The sequence below is a fragment of the Psammomys obesus genome, unplaced genomic scaffold (genome assembly GCF_907164565.1).
Source record: "Psammomys obesus unplaced genomic scaffold, mPsaObe1.curated_primary_1811, whole genome shotgun sequence".
Lineage (NCBI taxonomy): Eukaryota > Metazoa > Chordata > Mammalia > Rodentia > Muridae > Psammomys > Psammomys obesus.
In genome coordinates, this window is record NW_026596091.1 from 10,904,028 (window position 1) to 10,923,211 (window position 19,184).

Genomic DNA, 19,184 nt, shown 5'->3' on the forward strand with positions numbered 1-19,184 from the left:
TATATATATATATATATATATATATATATATATATATATGTATATAATAACACACACACACACACACACACACACTCACATCCTTCTAGGCAGGCAGGGGTAGATCACACATTTTATCCCAGCACCTAGGAGGCAGAGGCAGGTTGATCTCTGTGAGTTCAAGGCCAGCCTGGTCTACAGAGTGAGTTCCAGGACAGCCAAGGCTACACAGAAAAACTCTGTCTTGAAAAACCAAACAACAACAACAACAAAAAACAAAACAAAACAAAACAAAAAAAAAAAAAAAAAAAAAAGAAAATGAAAAAAGAAAAGAGCCTTCTAATTAAAAAAAATTCTCTTGGTGATTTTAATGAGAAGCAACAGACTGGATGGTCTTTCAAGACCCTTCTAGCTTTCAACAAGCAGACAAACTCATGATTTCAATCTAGTTAGTAGATGGAAACAGGGAAAACAGAACTTTATAAAAGTTGTGTTTTAGAACTAGTAAGGGGTCAGGCACAGTGGCGCACACCTTCAATCATAGCGCTCAGGAGACAGAAACAGCAGGCAGGTCTCTGTGAGTTCAAGGCCAGACTGGTCTACACAATGAGACTCTGTCTCAAAGAAGGAGGAGGAGGAGCCGGAGGAGAAGGAGGAGGAGGAAGCGGAAGAAAGAGGAGGAGGAAGGAGGAGAAGGAGGAGGAGGACTGCCATTGTGTTGCTTATTTTCCTCCTTGCTCTGACAAAGGCAACTTGGGGAGACGGGGCGACTTTGGCCTACAGTTTGAGGGCTTGCAGTCTGTCACTGTGAGGCAGTGAGAGCTTGAGCCAGCTGATCAGTTAGGAAGCAGAGAGAGGCAAATGCTTCTGCTTGACTCCTTTCCCTGTTTTTTGTTTTTTTTTTTTTTTTTTTATAGGATGGTATCACCGATATTCAAGGTGTTTTTTTTTTTATTCCCCTTCAGAAATACCCTCACAGATGATTGTAAATACAGTTTTATAAAAAAGATGAACCATCATGGCTATCAACATTAATGAGTTTTAGTCTATATCCAGACACCGTGCTGAATAATTTCTGTGTGTTTAATTGTCTAAGTATTCAAAGTAAGCAGGGCATGGAGGTGCACACCTTTAACCCTAGCTCTCAGGAGGCTGTCTGAGGTACCGCAAGTTAAAGGTCAGTTTGTGCTATGTTAGCAAGACCCTGCCTTTCCCCTGCCAGAAGGAAGGAAGGAAAGCCTTCACAGCCACTCGGAGGATAGATGCAACCCTGAAGGTGTGCCTGATAGAAAGAGGTAAGAATGGAGACTCAGATTAAGCAGTTTGTTCAAGATGGAGGAGCTATCAAGCGACAGAATCAGAGATTCAGATCCAGATCCTCTCCTGTACAAAGAGCGCTTTTAATGAAAGACCCCTGCAAGAGTTCCCACAAGGTAATGTCCCAACACAAAGCAACACACAGTGTTTGTGCTCAGTGTGTGAGTGAGTGTGTGTGTGTGGGGGGGGGCAGGTTGGCAGAGAAGATTGATTGATCTGCAGCCTGAGTTTCCTGTAAATGTGCTGATGAGGGAAACAGCAAAACAAACCAGCTCAGAGGAAATGCATGTCTTGGTTACTGTGCGTTCACCCATGGCATTTAGATCCAAGGCTTCCCAGCTGAAGCTGGCTTAGTTCCTGACAGAGAAAAGGGACAACTCACTCCTGATCCTCTGAAACAACCAGGTTCCCTGGCTGTCAAGTTGAAAAAAGGTTTAGGCTTCAGCCTGCTGAACTATCCATCTGTCCACTGGGTGACAGTGTTGATCCATTGGAAAGAAATGTGTCTTGTTCCTAAGCCAGAAAACTCCCAGCCCCTGAAAGGAAGGACTGCAGGCAGATGGTGTTTGTAGGGTAGCCGCACCAGCACAAGCTCTCCTTTGTTCTTAGAGTGAGGCTGAGTGGATTTACCTTTTATCCTTGAGTGGAAAATGTGGGGGAAGGAGTCCCGTTGGATTCCATTTCTTTGAGGATGGATGTGATTCCCACAGCAAATGAACCTACGTTGTTCTAAGAGATTAATGAAGGCAAGACGCTTGCAAAGAGCACTGTGGAAACTGAGCTGAAAATCCACGTTGGCTGTCAGTGTTGGTCAGCGAGGATTCGTCCTCCAGGCATGCAGGCATGGTCTGCTGTGCTACTCATTGCTCAGGGCTCCGAGGAGGAGTATGACTATCATTAGGGGATGCTATTGCCAAACCACAGGTTTACATAACTCTTGTCAGTTCTGAATTGATCCCTGTCTTTAAGGTGGAAAGACACAAAAGTGAGACAGAGGAAACTCAGTGTCACTGGTGGAAAGAATGGAACTGTGTTATGAATGACACCAAAGAGCTAGGCAGGTCCCATTTCGAAGGAATGAGAAAGAGACTTGGATGTTTGCTTCAGGAAACTTTTTTATTCCTATAATTTATTCACTTTACATCTCTAGTGTAGCCCCCTCCCTCATCTCCTCCCAGTCCCATCTTCCCCACAATTCCTCACAAAGGGGGATTCCCTCCTACCCTACCATCTGACTCCAGACTATCAAGTCTCATCACGACTGCCTACATCCTCTTCCTCTGTAGCCTGGCAAGGCCGCCCCACCAGGGGGAAGTGATCAAAGAGCAGGTAACAGAGTCCATGTCAGAGATAACCCCTGCTGCCCTTACTAGGGAACCCATATGGAGACTGAGCTGCCTATTGGCCACATCTGAGCAGGTGCCTATGTCCTCTCCATGCATAATCCTTGTTGGTGCAAAAGTTTCTGCAGGACCCCCTGGGCCCAGATTTGTTGGCTTTTTTGGTCTTTTTATGGAGCAGGAGCTCCATAAAAGAGCAGGAGTCCCCTTCGGGTCCTTCTATTTCCCTCTGTTTCCTATGACTCCCTGCACTCTGCCCAAAGTTTGGCTGTGAGTCTTAACATCTGCTTCCATCTCCTGCTGGGTGGAGTCCTTCAGAGGACATGTACGGTAGGCTCCCATCCTGTTCTCTCTCTTCAACTGCTTCTGGTGTCTATTCTGTTTGCCCTTCTGAATGAGAGTTAAACATCCTCTCCAAAGCTCTCTTCATTAGTTAGCTTCTTTAGGTCTGTGGAATATAGTCTGGTTATTCTGTATTATATAGCTAATATCCACTTATGAGTATATACCACACGAATCCTTTTGGTTCTGGGTTACCTTGCTCAGGATGATCTTTTCTAGTCCCATCAATTTGCCTGCAAATTTTATGATTTCCTAGTTTTTAATAGTTGAGTAGTATCCCATTGTGTAAATGTACTACAATTTCTGTGTCTTCGGTTGAGGGACAGCTAGGTTGTGCAAACTTTTACAACCACTAGTGCACAATCTGGCACTTTCTCAGGCAATTGGGAATAGTGCAACCTCAGGATCCAGCTATACCACTCCTGGGCATACCTGAAAGATACTCCAACATACAACAAAGTCATTTGCTCAACCATGTTCATAGCAGCTTTATTTATAATAGCTAGAATCTGGAAACAAATGTCCTTCAGGAAGCTTTTAAAAGGCGCTAATAGGGGCTGCTTTTTGTTTCTTCCACTGCTCCTTCCTGGCATGGGATGGAAAGAATAGTTCATAATACATGACTCATTGCAGTGCTTGGTGGGCTACAAAGGTTATGTCCATGCTGCAGCTTGTTCATCAAGCTGAGAGGCTAACACAGAATTCTCATTTGAAAAGGCACATCCTCAGCTGGGCAGTAGTGGTGCACTCAGGGAGGCAGAGGCAGGTGGATCTCTGTGAGTTCGAGGATAGCCTGATCTACAAAGCGAGTCCAGGACAGTCAAGACTACACAGAGAAACCCTGTCTTGAAAAAAAAAACCCAAAACCCAAACCAGCCAACCAACCAAATAAATAAAAAGAAAGCATATCCTCAAACTATTTCATTACTGCAAAAATTCTCTTCTTTTATGTCGTTTGGTCCATCTATTTGTGCTAATTCATGTTTTATTATCATTTATTACAATTTATTCAGTTTGTATCCAGGCTGTGGACCTCTCCCTCATCTCTTCCCAATCCCACCCTCCCTCTTTCTTCTCCCTCTTTATCCCCTAGTCCACTGCTAGGGGAGGTCCTCCTTCCCTTCTATTTGACCCTAGCCTATCAGGTCTCATCAGGACTGGTTGCATTTTCTTCCTCTGTGGCCTGCATCCCCCAAGGGGAGGTGATCAAAGAGCCTGCAACTGAGTTCATGCCAGAGAAAGCCCATGCTCCCCTTAGTAGGAACCCCACTTGGAGACTGAGTCTATGGGCTACATCTGAGCTGGGGTTTTAGGTCCTCTCCATGCATTGTCCTTGGTTGGGGTATCATCCTCTTCAGGGCCCCCAGGGCTCAGGGTTTTTTGGCTCTGTTGGTCTCCTTTTGCAGCAGCTCCTGTCCACTCCTAATGTTTATATTTTAATACATTTAGTAAAGGGTTTTTTTTTTTTTAATAGCAAAAGTTTTTTATACTGAAATTGCACTAAACCTGCATGGCTGTTTTACACGGGGGTTCTGTTTGAGTTCTGAGGGAGAAGAGGCATGGACCAGAGCTCCAGTTCCACTCACCACTGAGTAACACTTCACACACTGAATAAACAAAACAAAGGGTCACAGAGGGCAGAATGCCATCTCTGCAGCTCAAGTCACTTCCCCACCTCTGCTCCAGGGACATCTAAGGGCCTCTTCTGACGCGTATGTGCTACACCCTGACACAATGAGCCTCCATAGAACAAACTGTACCCACAAGCATTGTCTTCCCTTTGGTGTGTGGTAAGGACACTCTGCCCAGGCTTTGGTGGGCTTACCCAGCAGGGACCAACCGCTCTATCTGTAGAGAGGATGGGAAGATTTCTTAAGAGTCCTCTGGTCTCAAAGGCTGAGTACTTTGAAGAACTCACAAGAGCACAGTAATTTCTTCAAGGAAGCAGGCCCAACCTGACACTCAGATCTGTCTGCCCTTTCTCCCAGTGAGTCACTGTGAAGCAAGACTAAGAAGACAATGAGGTAGAGATATGGACACCTTCACAAGCCGGGGACATCCTTATCTGTTTATCTTGGTTACAGACATGCCCATGATCCACTGTCCCTTCTTAAATTTCTAGTCATGAAGGCCTCTAGAGGCTTCTGTGATGGCTCTGTAAATCAAGCTGGGGTTGAACTACATGATCAAGGCATCCTCCAGTTCCAATAGTCAAATCTGAAAAATGCATGTTCTGAGGGCAAATATAATCCTATTGAATTCCTGTCTGATGGTTGACCGAATCTACACAAGATATATTTCAGGCAAATGTGGTGGTGGTAGGGGAGTGACCTTTACCATATTTTTCATAATGTCAAGAGAGGGCATGATGACTCTGGCCTATGATCCATTCACTTGGGAAACTGAGGTAACAAGATTGTTCTGAGTTCCAGGCTGGTCTAGGCCAAAGAGGATGAGTTGATATTAAAAAAGGAAAAAATGGGGAAGAATGAAAGGAAAAGAAGGAAAGAAAGAATAAAGAAAAAGGAAAGCAGTGCCTTAAGATACAGGGCTTCAGGGAGAAGTTCAAACAAAAAAATCTGGACACGGACAGGAACTCCACAAGGAGAGCAACAGAACAAGATAATTTGAACACAGGGAACTTCCCAGAGACTCATACTCCAACCAAAGACTATTCGTGGAGATGACCTGGAACCCCTGCACAGGTGTAGCCCATGGCAGTTCAGTGTCCAAGTGGGTTACATAGCAATGGGAAGAGGGACTGCCTCTGACATAATCTGATTGGCCTGCTCGTTGATCACCTCCCCCTGAGGGGGGAACAGCCTTACCAGGCCACAGTAGAGGACAATGCAGCCACTTTTGATGAGAACTGATAGACTAAGATCAGAAAGGAGAGGAGAACCTCCCCTATCAGTGGACTTGGGGAGTGGCATGCATGCAGAAAGGGGAGGGAGGGTGAGATCGGAAGGGGAGGAGGGAGGGGCTTATGGGGGGATAAAAAATGAATAAAGTGTAATTAATAAAAAATTTAAAAAAAGAAAAATCTGGACACGGTGACAAAAATATAATTTAGCCACCAGTTAGCTTTCTAGAGAAGCTACAGAATGAAACTTGAAGTTTGTTTGGCATACTGGTGAATACCAGCATTCCAGCTACTAAGAGTGATGAGGAGAAGATTGATTGAGCCCAGGAGTTAAAGACATGTCTGGGCAACACATACTAATAAAGAAAGAGGAGGAAGAGGAAATCAGAAGGAGGAGGAAGAGGAAGAGGAGGAAGAATAAAGAATGAGAGAAAAAGGAGGAAGAAAAGGAAGAAGAGGGAGTGGCAGCTGCTGCTAAACTTAACTCAAGGTTGCTTGGTGGGGGATAAAATGAACATCATACCAATAATGTATTTTAACAAATACAATCTCTGGGTGATAATAGTTACAATTCCAAAGATGTAAAGCCTTTGGAACCATTTCAACAACCCTATAGCACCAGAAAGTTCCTTGCCATTTTTAGGGAACAGTCTGAGGGACTCAATATATAATGACAGTATGCCATTGTTCAGTGTTCTGCACTGGTATTCTGTGAACTGTCCTTATGCTCACTCTAATGCATAGATTCTCTGGCTTCTCTTTATATCAGTAACAGCCAACATGCTAGCTAGTCTAGACTTCTCATTTGTGATCAAGACCCATATTCCTAAGTGCCTACTGGACCTCTCCACTTGGAGGGTGATGCAAGTAAGTACTTGAGGAACAATATGTCCAAAACCTAAGTCCACCTGGATTATAAAATGTAAGGACAAGTGTAAAAGATGAGATGAAGCCAAGTTGTGCAAGAACTGTACATCAAAAGAAAGGAGACATGGTGTTGAGCTGGGAGAATGGGGGAGAGGAGAAGCAATGAGGGACACTGAAGTGTTTGAAACAGAAGGTGTCCCAAGCCTAGACCTAGGGGTTATGAAGAGCACTATTGGTGCAATGCAGCTGGCTAGTGGATTAGAGAAACACAAAACTCTGTAGGGAATTACCAGCTGTGATGGGACATCATAGATAAGAAAGGATGGCTGCACATGGTATGTCGAAGGGATGGAGCTGGGGCCAGAACATTAAAGAGGAATGAAAGGGGAATGTAGGGCTTTAATGGAAGCCACTGAGATTGGCCATGGCCCTAGAAAACTTCTAGAGAGCAGAGCCAAGGCTATTTTGTTACCTGCTCTACTGAAATAGTCTTTCACATTAAACCTCCTTTATTCCTTCTCTCACAAAATACTTTCAGTGAGTGCCACTCATGGTTCATCAATACAGGGATACTGCTAACAAGAGAGACAAAATCCTCCTCTCTTCCTGGACCAGATATCCTCATAGCACAGAAGACAGTATGCAAGAAAATATGGCAGGTAGTGAGCAAACTCTTAATTAAAAATTGAATTAATTGAAGCAAAACCCCTTAATTAAAAAAAAAATCAAAGGAGTGATAAAGCAAGGCAGCAGGAAATGACCTGGGGTGCTGCTTGGAGGATTTTGGATTTGCCTTCTTTTAGCACTGAGTTTTGGGGGGCTGAGGAGGCACCCTGGTCAGTAAAGTGCTGGCTTTTCAGGTATGAGATCCTTAGTACAGTCCCCAGAATTTACATATAGAAAGCAGGGCTTAGGGTGCACTTGTGGGTCTAGTACTTTTAATGTCAGCCATCTCAATAAGTCTGTGCTTTCCACGAGCCCATAAGAGATAAAATTTGCTTGGCCTAGTGTAAGTACAGACCAGTGTGCAAAATGCTATAAAAAGCCAGATGTAGCCATATGTGCATATCCACATTCCATTGCAAGAAAAAGCATAGCTGCTGAATGGTTCTGGAAGCTTGCTTACATTCTACAGCAAGACAGAAATCTGGGTGACCTATAGGCCACTTACTAGGAAAGGTATTGAAAGGGAAATATGCTTCATTCTTTTAAGTAAATATTTTTCCACTGTTCCTTGAATGGTAATATTATAGGACATGATTAAGAGAATTGAGAAAATGAGGGAAGGGATGGGAATAAACCTTGCAAATGTAATAAGCTTAAAAGCTAAACAGTAACTCTAACAGCTTATCCACTGAGAACCATGAAAGATGAATCATAGTGCTGGGGTGGGGCTCAGCAGAGAGAGCATGTTTAGCTTGCCTAAGATGCTGGGTTCAGTTGTCAGCACTACTTGAACAGAACAGGACACAGGAAAGGCACTTAAAGCTTTTTTAGTTTACCTTATTTATTATGTGCATGTGTTATACATGTGTGCAGTGGTGTGTGTGCACATGCATACAGAAGCTGGAAGACAGCCTATGGTGTTATCTCCTAGCCATTGTCTAGACTCTCACCATTTCAAATGCAGGGTCTTCTACTGGCCTGGAACACACCAAGTAGGCTAGAATGGCTGGCTCATGAACCTTAAGGATCTGCCCCTCGACCTCCTCAGTTCTGGGATTTTAAGTACACACCACCATGCCTGGCTTTTCAAATAGGGGCTCTGGCTTCAAACTAAGCATTAAAAACCCTAGAAGCTGCTGCCTTGACATATCTGGTTTGACCTCCAGGAATGATGATGCGGGTTCTCCTTGATGAAGAGGCCTGTCCTACAAAGCTACCTTTAGAAATCTCTCTGACCACATGGCAAGTCAAAGTTGAGCATGGCTATTACAACAAATTCAGGAGATAGTGGCCAAACTTACTGCCAAGAAATTGATCTGTGTTGCTGAACTCAGAGGTCACACTGCTGAAGGGGCTGAATTGACACAGAAAGGAAATGTTAGTTTTGTCATTCTGTGACAAAATACCTGACAGAAGCAATTTATGGGAGGCCAAGTTTATTTTAATCTTGGTTTGGGTGGGTTTTGGTCCATCATAGTAGGAATGGCAGATGAGAACAGCGGTCATTAGTGGCAGGAACACGTGGTGGCGGCTTCTTTACATAGTGGTGGACTAAAAAGAAGTGGACTGGAAGTAGGGCTGGGCATAGCTTTGAAAGGCCCAACCTTAGTGATCTCTATCCACTTCCTAAAGGCTCCAGGGCCTTCAATATAGTACCACAAGCTAGAGACACACACTTGAAGAATGAGCCAGTGGGGCCATTCCAGATTCAAACCATAAGAGAGAATTTTTCTTTTTAAGTGTGTGAATAGGTATATGCACATGGGTACAGATGCCTATAGAGGACAGAAGAGGGTGCTGTATGCCCAGGAACTGGAATTACAGAGAGTTGTGAGCACTGGATTTGGGTGTTGGGAACCAAGCTCAAATCTTCTGCAAAAGTAGCAAGTTGTTAAGCCATTTCTCTAGCCCAGATGGTTGTGTTATATGGCATGAAAAACTTCATATAGAAGACCTCAGGGGCCTAGGGCAAGCAATCCATGTGCATGTTTAGTGTGGGGAAGCATGGACTGCCCTATACAATTATGAGAGGACCAAAGCCAGATCTAATGTTAAAAGACTGTGGGGGTGCCAGGAGGATCTGTCTGTCCAGATTCCTTTTGGCTTGTCCTTACAGAATTCCTTTCTTCTGGCAGGAAGAAGGGTTTTATAATTAGTCAAGATAGGTCAGAGAATCTTCTTATGGACATAAATTCGAGGGAGATTAATCTTTAGGCTTTATGGATTTCTTGGAGGGGAAGTTAAGTTGAAAAAAATAGGAACCAGCAAGTGGATTACATTTCTGTGAACTGCCTTTGAGAAGGGGTATTCTTGCCTGAAAGTTTGAGAAACGGGGTGCAGGTAAGAGAACAAAACAAAGTCAGAGAGGCCTTTACTTGGAGCATTATTTTCTGTGCACCCCTCAAATAGTCAACATTTATGGAGTGTATCTCCCCCCCAAATAAGTAATTTATTTTGAATATTCGATCGTTGTTTCATTAATCTGACATTCATGTAAACTCCACTGTCAAGAAAATTGTAGAGTTTTTAATGACTCCGAAGTAGTCATCAAGAGACTTACAGACTGGGGTGTGGCTCAGGCCCATCATCTCAGCACTCGGGAAGGTGATTAAATAAAACTTATAAGTTTCAGACCTGACTGAGCCACACCATAAATTCCATGCCAGTGTGTGTGCATGTATGCATATGTATATTTATGTGACATAATTATAAATGTTCATAGTGCCAGGTGTCTAGATAAAAGAACACTCCCCTTTTATTCTCCCACTGTTTTTTCTTGACAAAGCCTTACTCTGTAGCCCACGTGGCTTTGAACTCATAATACTTGTGCCTAAAGCTCCCAACTCTTGGAATGCAGGTGTAACATCATTCCACTTTCCTAGAAAGACTTTTTGTGAGTGAAGTATTTTGTACCTATGAGCCAGGAATAAAATGCTTATTGCCAGGCATGGGGAACAAACCTTTGATCCCAGCACTTCTGTGCTATAGACAGGTAAATCTTGGTGAGTTTGAGGCTAGCCTGGTCTACACAGAAAATTCTAGGCCAGCCAGGGCCACATAGTGAGACCCTGTCTCAAAAGGTAGTGATGGGGGGGGGGGACCCCACAAAGATGCTTCTTTTGGGAGCTGACAAGTGAAGGTGATAAATCCTTGGTATTCAAATTGGAATCTAAGTTCTTTGCTGTGCCACTTTTGGGCTAATTTAATTCAAGTGGTTGAAGAAAGGACTGAGGAGGATGAAGAAATACTTCACATGTGGTCTTGGTCTTACCTTCAAGGTTAGATATGGCTGTGGATGCAGTGAATCCTCATGTACCTCCATCCGAGCCTTGTACTGGACTGGAGGAAGAAAGGGCACTACAGGTGAAAGACCGATAAGCTGGAGTTACATAGCTTAAGGTGGAACCAGGAGCTGTCAGCTCCAGCCACAGATAATGGACACACTCCATCGTTGCAGGCCAGGGTGCTGGGTGAGTCCCTTATGACTTCTGGCTAGGTAGGCTTCTGTGCTTGGATAGCTTATAGTAGAAACGACATGATCACATCTGTTCAGAGCACAGACCTACCAGCCTGGACACTAAGAGAATGGCAGAGGACAAGGTCTTCCAAGATTTTCTTCCTTCTTTTGGGGAAGGCTGTGTCACAAATTAGATAATTTGAAAACCAGGACTGAGTTCGCTGCTACTCCAAGGTGTGATCACAGATCCCATGGCCCACATCTGATGTGCAGATCAGGGACTTCGTTACTGGAAGCCAGCTGGGAACAGATGTTTCTTGGATACCATGATACGAGTTTCCACAGATAAGGCCTGGATTTTACCCAGCAGCTCCCTGATCTGAAGGCTACACTTGATATGTGGCAGAGTCAATGCTGAAGCCCAGGAAGCTCAGCAGTCTGTTGTTCTCCTTCTTCAGATAATGTTCTGTTTCTGGTCTGTTTCTTTCTGGAACACTAGACACAATCTTGTCCATTAGTCTTCTGGATAGGTCAAAGCTCAGGTCTGTAAACTCCCTTTGTTTCTTCCTTGAAGTAACTTCCTTCTGCTTCATCTTTTCCACCATCTGCGTGAGTTTCTTCTGATGCTCCCTCTGTTCAGTTAAACCAAGACAGAGCCAGCCTTCTCTGATTTTTTTAAAGGTGCTTCAACTGCCCTGCCTTATCTTGAACTCCCAGAACAAGCCCTTCCATTTCTTTCTCGAGTTGATAGCTGTGTCTGAAACTGATCCGCTCTGACCCCTATCTTCTCATTTTCCAAGGGTATCGTCTGGTGGTGTTATTTCAGTTGAGGTAGCTCAGTCTCCCAGTAGTCCTTCTGCTCTTCTACCTTCTATTCTGACTTCTATTGACAGATGCTTCAGTTTCTAACTCCTCCTGTTTCGCAGCTCAGCCTTTGTGTTTGTGTTCTGCTCCTGAAGGCCCACATGGTTCTTTCAGTCATTTACTCAGCAAAGCTCCTCATGCTGCTGGATCTCTCCCACCTTTCCCTTACTGGCAAGAACCATTAAGCCCTTCTTATTTTCTGGACAGAACTGGAAAGGGATTCTTGCTCCCTGGACCACCATCTTGATCTACATAGTGGAACTGGTAATACTCCTCATTCTTGGGCAGATAACAGCCTTTAAATTTGACTTCCTACTGCTTGGATGATTCCAGGATACTGGGCAAAGTAACCCACATGAAGGTATAATGCTCTTGGGTCATCTTTCACCACCCTAAAGATGCCAATCCCACCCTTGTGAAAGGGGATGGAATGTTTGGTGAAGGTGCGATAGTGTGTGCCATCTTCTCCAGGGCATAGACGTTCTCCACACTGTTAAAAATGGCCTGAGAGAATGACTAAGATCTAGCAGCCAATATAGAAAATCATTTAATGTATTGTCCATGGTAGAGTCCAGGGACAGCACCCAGCAGCAATGCAATAGCAACAGGGCACCTCTATTGAGTGTACCTTAACTCCTGGCCAGACCTTCTCCTAATCCATTTTTATGTATTAATTTACTTAATCCCATAATAATCCTGTGATTATAAGGGGAGATTACCTATAAGATATAGGATAACCATACTAAAATCCACAGACCTAAAAAAACTAAATTACAAGGAGGACCCTCGGGAGGATGCCTAATTCTCATTCAGAAGGGCAGATAGAAGAGACACCAGAGAGGTGAAGAGAGGGAACAGGATGGGAACCTACCATAGATGTCCTCTGAAAGACTCCACCCAGCAGGGGATCAAAGCAGATGCAGAGACTCACAGCCAAACTTTGGACAGAGCACAGGTAGTCTTATGGAAGAAGGTGGATATAGAAGGAATTGGAGGGGACAGGAGCTCCATAAGAGCAATAAAGCTGACATTGGTTCATTTAAAAGTGCAGGAATGAAAATTATAATTTTAAAATACAGATTTCTGTGGTAGGTAAGCCTTTCAAAAACTGGGGCCCACAGTTAAAATAGTACAAGGTGTATTAAATGCTATTAGATCATTCCAGGTATTTTGTTTTTGTGCTGGGGACTGAACCCATGTTCAATACATGTTAAGCACATGTTCTAGGGGTAAGCTCAACCCATATTAGCTTTGAGGCTAACTGAAACTAAATCCAACATCAAAACAAAAGTGTGGGGCTGAGCATGCTGGTACACAGATGGAAGCCCAGCACTAGTGAGGTAGGGGCAGGGGCAGGGGCAGGGGCAGGGGGCAGGGGCCAGAGGCCAGAGGCCAGAGGCAGCCAGAGGCCAGGAGGAGGCCAGAGAGGCAGAGAGAGGCAGAGAGGCAGAGAGAGAAGCAGAGAAGAGGCAGAGGAGGAGAGGCAGAGGCAGAGGCAGAGGAGGAGAGGCAGAAGCAGAGGAGAGGCAGAGGCAGAGGCAGAAGGTGGAAGGCAGGAGAGGTAGGAGAGGTAGGAGAGAGGCAGGAGGCGAGAGGCAGGAGGCAGGAAGAGGCAAGAGGCAGGAGGCAGGCAGAGGCTTGCCTCAAGTTCTAGGCCAGCCTGGGCCAACATAGAGACAAAAGGGGTGGGAGAGCAAGACTGAGGTTATGTGTAAGAGATTTTAAGCTTTGGTACTAGCTCTGTCAAACTCTAAAACACAGAGTCTGAAGGTTTTTTCCCCAGTCTAACATTTCTTTGCATGATTCTCAAGGTATTTGCGCAGGAACTGGACACTGCAGCATTGTCACTTCTTTATTACGAGGCTGCAGGCAGTAGCTTGAACATACACTGGATAAAAAGTTTTCTTCCAACCTGTGAATGTTAATACCCAAATAAGAATGACATGTTGTCACCTGATGGGATGGCACAAACCTTTAATTCCAGCACTTGGGAGGCAGAGGCAGGCTGATCTCTGGGAGTTTGAGACCAGCCTGGTTTACAAAGCCAGTCCAGGACAGACATGGCTACACAGAGAAACCCTGTCTCAAAAAAACAAAACCAAAAAAGGTCTCAATTCATCACTTTTTAGAAGTTACACTTTCCCTCCTTTTTGTTTGTTTTTCAGACAGGGTCTCATTATGTAGCTCTGGCTGCCCTGGAACTCTCTCTGTAGACCAGGCTGGCCTCAAACTTAACAGAGATATACTTTCCCTTCTTTATGTAAGCATTTTAGGTTCAAGGAGAGAAGTCCAGGCTAAACATCATTCTTATTTCACAACTGAGAAATAACGTTTGGTGTTTCACATCGTATATATATTCATATACATTATAACTTTATTAATGGTTATAATAATGATATAATAATCTATTATTAGTCATCTGCCATAGTTTCACCTTCTAAGTTCAGGCAAGATACACAGCTTCATGGCTAATAGCTATGTATGAATGTTAACGAATAAGGCTAAAGATAAAGTATTTCAGGTCCAGGAACCACACAGAACTCCACTCATCCTGTACTGACCATGTAGACAGACCTAGGAAACAGATTCTTTTGTTTCAGAAATGATGAACCAGGAAATTCTACTCCATAGAGGAAATCTTGTGTAAAACACTAGATTATATGATAAAAAGATCATAAAACCTACAGGGAAAGGATTAATGTGGAGCCATAGAAAACCACTGTTCCTTTTGAATTTACACATTTCTAAGAATTTCAGGTTCTCAGTGCTTGAAGATATGCAGCATACTTGGTTTTTAATACCAATAAATTCTGTGTTAGAACACGTTTTTAAGTTTTAATTACTTTCTTCTCTTGTCACCCTGAAAAGGAGCCATTTACCCTCAATCTCTGAAAGTTGAAAAAGAACACAAGTTGTGTGTTATGTCTTAAGACTCACATTCTCTTACACCTCAGTGTGGGATGACATGCTTGCTTGACCTCTTTGTTAGTAGTTAGAAAAACAGGGCTGGAGAGATGGCTCAGTGGGCAAGAACACTTACAGCTCTTGAAGAGGACTCAGATTCAGTTCCCAGCACATACATGGAGGCTCAAAATTGCTTGTAACTCCAGTCCCAGGGGTTAAAAATCCCAGTCTCTACAGTCTCCTACACATACATGGTGTACATACATGCACTTTGGCACACCCCCATAAAAGACAAAACCAAACAACCAAACAAAACCAGATAAACTGTTTGGAATAGACGATGTTTTTAGAGGTCTATTTTAATAGATAAATAATAATTAATGAATCTTTTTTCTTTTTTTGTTAAAGATTTATTTATTATTTATACAGTATTCTGCCTGTATGTGTATCTGTATGCCAGAAGAGGGCACCAGATCTCATCATAGATGGTTATAAGCCACCATGTAGTTGCTGGGAATTGAATTCAGGACCCTTGGAAGAACAGCCAGTGCTCTTAACCTCTGAGCCATCTTTCCAGCCAATGAGCCTTTTTCTTAAATCTGAGTGACTCAATATGGTTACACAATTTGCAGAGTTCTCACTCTTTTGTTAATTTGAATCTACTGGTTTCCAAATACAAGGGCCTTGTACCGTCTTAGTGGTTAGCTGTAAAATAAAACAAGCACATTATAACGCTTAAGAACACATGGGGGCTGGAGAGATAGCTCAGCAGTTAAAGGCACTGACTGCTCTTCCAAAGGACCAGGGTTCAAATTGCAGCACCCACATGGAAGCTCACAACTGTCTGTAACTCCAAGATCTGACACCTTTACACAGATAATGCAGGCAGGCAAAATATCAATGCACATAAAATGGAAACCTTAAGAAATATAAAAAGAATAAATGGTGGTATCTTTAAACTTAATTAGCATACCTTAATTAAGCATACTGATAGACTACTTTGTGTGATCGAGACTATTGGGCCTGTTTTTCTAGCTTTAAATCTCCAACTCAGACTCTAGAAATATATATGCTGTTTTATATGTATAAGCACTAATACTTTTAGGTTGAAGATTTTCTTTCAAATTAATAGGACCTTCCTTAGAATTAAATTCTGAAAATGTTTTGTTAACTTTTTCCAGATGTACATTCGAGGAAAATTACTCTTTGCCAACTTTATCTTCAATGGTTACAGCACATCAGCTAATGACCTTCAAAAGCAAATCTTGAAGACAAAAAAGGATTATGACATGGGCTATTTCTTACCCAGCGACTTCCGAATCCAGTAGAGTAATTACACGTATCCTGTCATGTCACACTTTTAACCAGCAAATCTCAGACAAGGACATGTAAAACTTGCTTTTTGGGGGCACTTTTTCTCCTTGACCAACTACTTTCTGGAGAAAGGTAGTTTATATTTTAAGTTCCAAGAAAGACTACTTTCTCTTTACCCAGCATTTTATTTACAGAGGCATTCTGAGGCTCCCAGGGATATCCCAAGACAGAGTCTGAACCACTGGACACTAATCCCCTCTCTAATGCTGGTACGTCTTTTCTGTCAGGGGGCTAACTACAACCTGCAGTATGCAGAAGGAATAGTAAAAAATGGACATTTTAAACTCAAGCCAGGCACCGTGGTTGTGCATACTTATAACCCTAGCAGTTAAAAGGCTAAGGTAGGAGGATGGCTGGGCATTGATGCTAGAACTGGCTTACACAGTGACACAGTGTCTCAAAACAAAACGAAACCAAACAAACAAAAAACACCCCAAGCAAACAAAAAACCATAACAACAATAAAAACCTGGATAATTTAAAATTAAGCCACTATTCTCACTCTGGTAAGTTATCAAGTATTTAACAAGTTACCAGGTATTTCACAAGCAAAAGTTCTGATAATGATTCAAAGGATTGCCCAGGCAAAATATTTTTAAACCCTGCATCAAGTGCTGGGAAATAATATAAGGGAAGAGAAGTACTGACAGGAGGAAGAGAAAGGACTTCTTCCTTTTTGTCATTAGTTCATGTTGCAAACAGCACAGTAAAAAAAGGACACACAAAAATATAGAACGAATTTCAGATTTTATTAGAGAGGCTTTAAGCTTAGGAGGAACAACTAGTTATACAGCACAAGCAAGGCTACAATTCTAAAAGCTTTTAAAATAGTTGATAACAGGTTGATGTGAGAGAACACAGAAAGCGATTAATAAAGTACCATGTTTAAAAGCAGGCACCTGCACAAATCAATAGCAGCATCATTTATAATGGCCAAGATGGGGAGACAGTCAGTGCCTGCCAGTGGATCAGTGATCAACAAGATGCAGTAAACATGTAGATAATTCAGTCCTAAAAGGAAATTCCGTCACACGCTAATGAGATGAACTTGAGGTCCTAACAGGAAATAGAATGGTGCCTGCCAAGGGTTATGGGAAAGGAGAGGGAAGAGGGGAACTCTTATCTCATTGATAGAAGAGTTTAAGACTTGCACAATGAAACATTCTGGGAATGCTTCATTAAAGGCATAGACATTTCCTGAATCAAACATAAAAATGGTGGCAAGGGTAAATTTTTTTATCCCAATTAAACAAAAAAGCACACTCCCTGTGGTTTTTTAACCTCAAGTCTTCAGTTAGGGTAGGGGATATAGAATTCTAACTTCTAATATCTAAAGCATAAGTAACTGTAAAAAAATTAAAAAGGATCTGAAAGACTATTTCCAAAGGCTGTGTTTTTATGGGTGGAGGGTCTCAGAGGTAGAGCTGAAGGCTGCACACATGGTGGGCCAGTGCTCTTCCATTGCTCATACTTTAAAGATGTCCTAAAGAGCCACACTTTGCCAAGGATGGTGTGCACACCTGTCATCTCAGCAGCTAGAGGTGGAGGCAGGAGGATTGCCAGAAGTTCAAGATCAGCCTGGTCTATACAGCAAATTCTAGGCCAGTCATTATTAGTTACATAATGCCTAAAACATTAAAAAATAAAAAAGCAGAACCACTACCAACAAAAGTCCAGAGCCAGGTGTACATAATTATAATACCAGAACCTGGGAGGTAAAAGCAGGAAGATCAGGAGTTTAATGCCAACCTTAGCTATATAGGAAGTTGAAAGTTAGCCTAGGATATAAAATCCTGCCTTAAAAACAAAAACAAAAACAAAAATAACAAAAAACAAACAAACAAACAAACAAAAAAAAAACAAAACAAGTAGGGGCTGGAGAGATGGCTCAGCTGTTAAGATCATTGACTGTTCTTCTAGAGGTCCTGAGTTCAATTCCCAGCACCCACATGGTGGCTCACAACCATCTGTAATAAAATCTGACTCCCTCTTCTGATGTGTATGAAAAACAGAGTGTTTATATACATGAAATAAACAAATCTTTAAAAAAAACACAAAAAAACAACTAATTAAACAGTTCATAATTTCCTATTTTCAGTGTCCACAATTAATGATGTAAATGAGTATAACACCCTTCCTCCCACTGTGACAAAACATATTGTACATCAACCTAATATGTTCAGATGCATTTTAGGCAAGGCCAAAAAATACAGCTAGTTGTGCTCTCAGATAATATCTCCATTAGGAAAACACTACAAGGAAGAAAACACTGAGAAGCACAAATCTTTGAGATAAAAAACCTGTGGTATAGAACTGATACCACAGTTGAGCTATTCAGATGAGCCTCAAGGTACCTGGCCCATTTTAAACTGTGACCTGGTGACCTAAATTTGCTGGTGTGATGAAGATTGGTGGAAAAGCACAATGTTGAGTTCCTTTTATATGGAGAGTGCAATAGACTGTAAGCATTTTCATTGCTTACCATAATGTCTGCGTTTTTAGCATCCAAGCCTTTTCAGAGTTCTTGTCTTCCAAATCAAAACAACATGCAGTTGACCATGGCAATGCCGGCTCTGATATGAGGCCATATAATATGTTTATTAGAGTAGAATGGTTTAAACATCCAGAGCAGCTAGGAAGAAAAGTGAAGTTCTTAAAATATTCTTCTGCAAAACACTGACGTAAAGCCTGAAGGTGTAGCCCATCTATGTCACCCTACTTGTCAAGAGCCATGGAAAACTTTTAAAGGGAGCTCTGACGTTCAGCAGACTCAATGGGAGGAAAAAGAGACTAGTTTCTGAAGCAAGAATTACTTAGCATTAGAACCAGAAGACAAGGACTGATGCCTTTGAGAAAATATGAATAAATCATCCACTTGAAGGAGACTGATAGGATATCACTAGATGTAGTTAAGAAAACACAATTCATCCATTCTGGAAGAAGGCTGTTTTGAGGATGGTTTAGTGGTTAGGTTGCTGCTTCTTAAAATAGACATTTATGTCTATTTTATCTGATGACAAAAAATCACAAGACCAGTTCTCACTGGCAAATAATAACAACTCAAAGAATTTCTGTTATGAGAAGTACTGTAGTATCAGTCTGGGAGACTTTATGCCGTTACCCAAATGTTGCCACTGTGATTTCAGATAGATCAACCAGCCAATGCTTGCTAAACAACAGGTACACAGATAAAAAATGAGTCTTGGTGAGTA

General features: G+C 42.5%; 1 pseudogene; it reads right to left on the reverse strand.

The window, feature by feature from the left end:
• Positions 1 to 11,055: 11,055 nt before the first annotated feature.
• On the reverse strand, positions 11,056 to 12,202 carry LOC129691644 (calcium-binding and coiled-coil domain-containing protein 2-like; annotated as a pseudogene).
• Between the last annotated feature and the right edge of the window lie 6,982 nt (positions 12,203 to 19,184).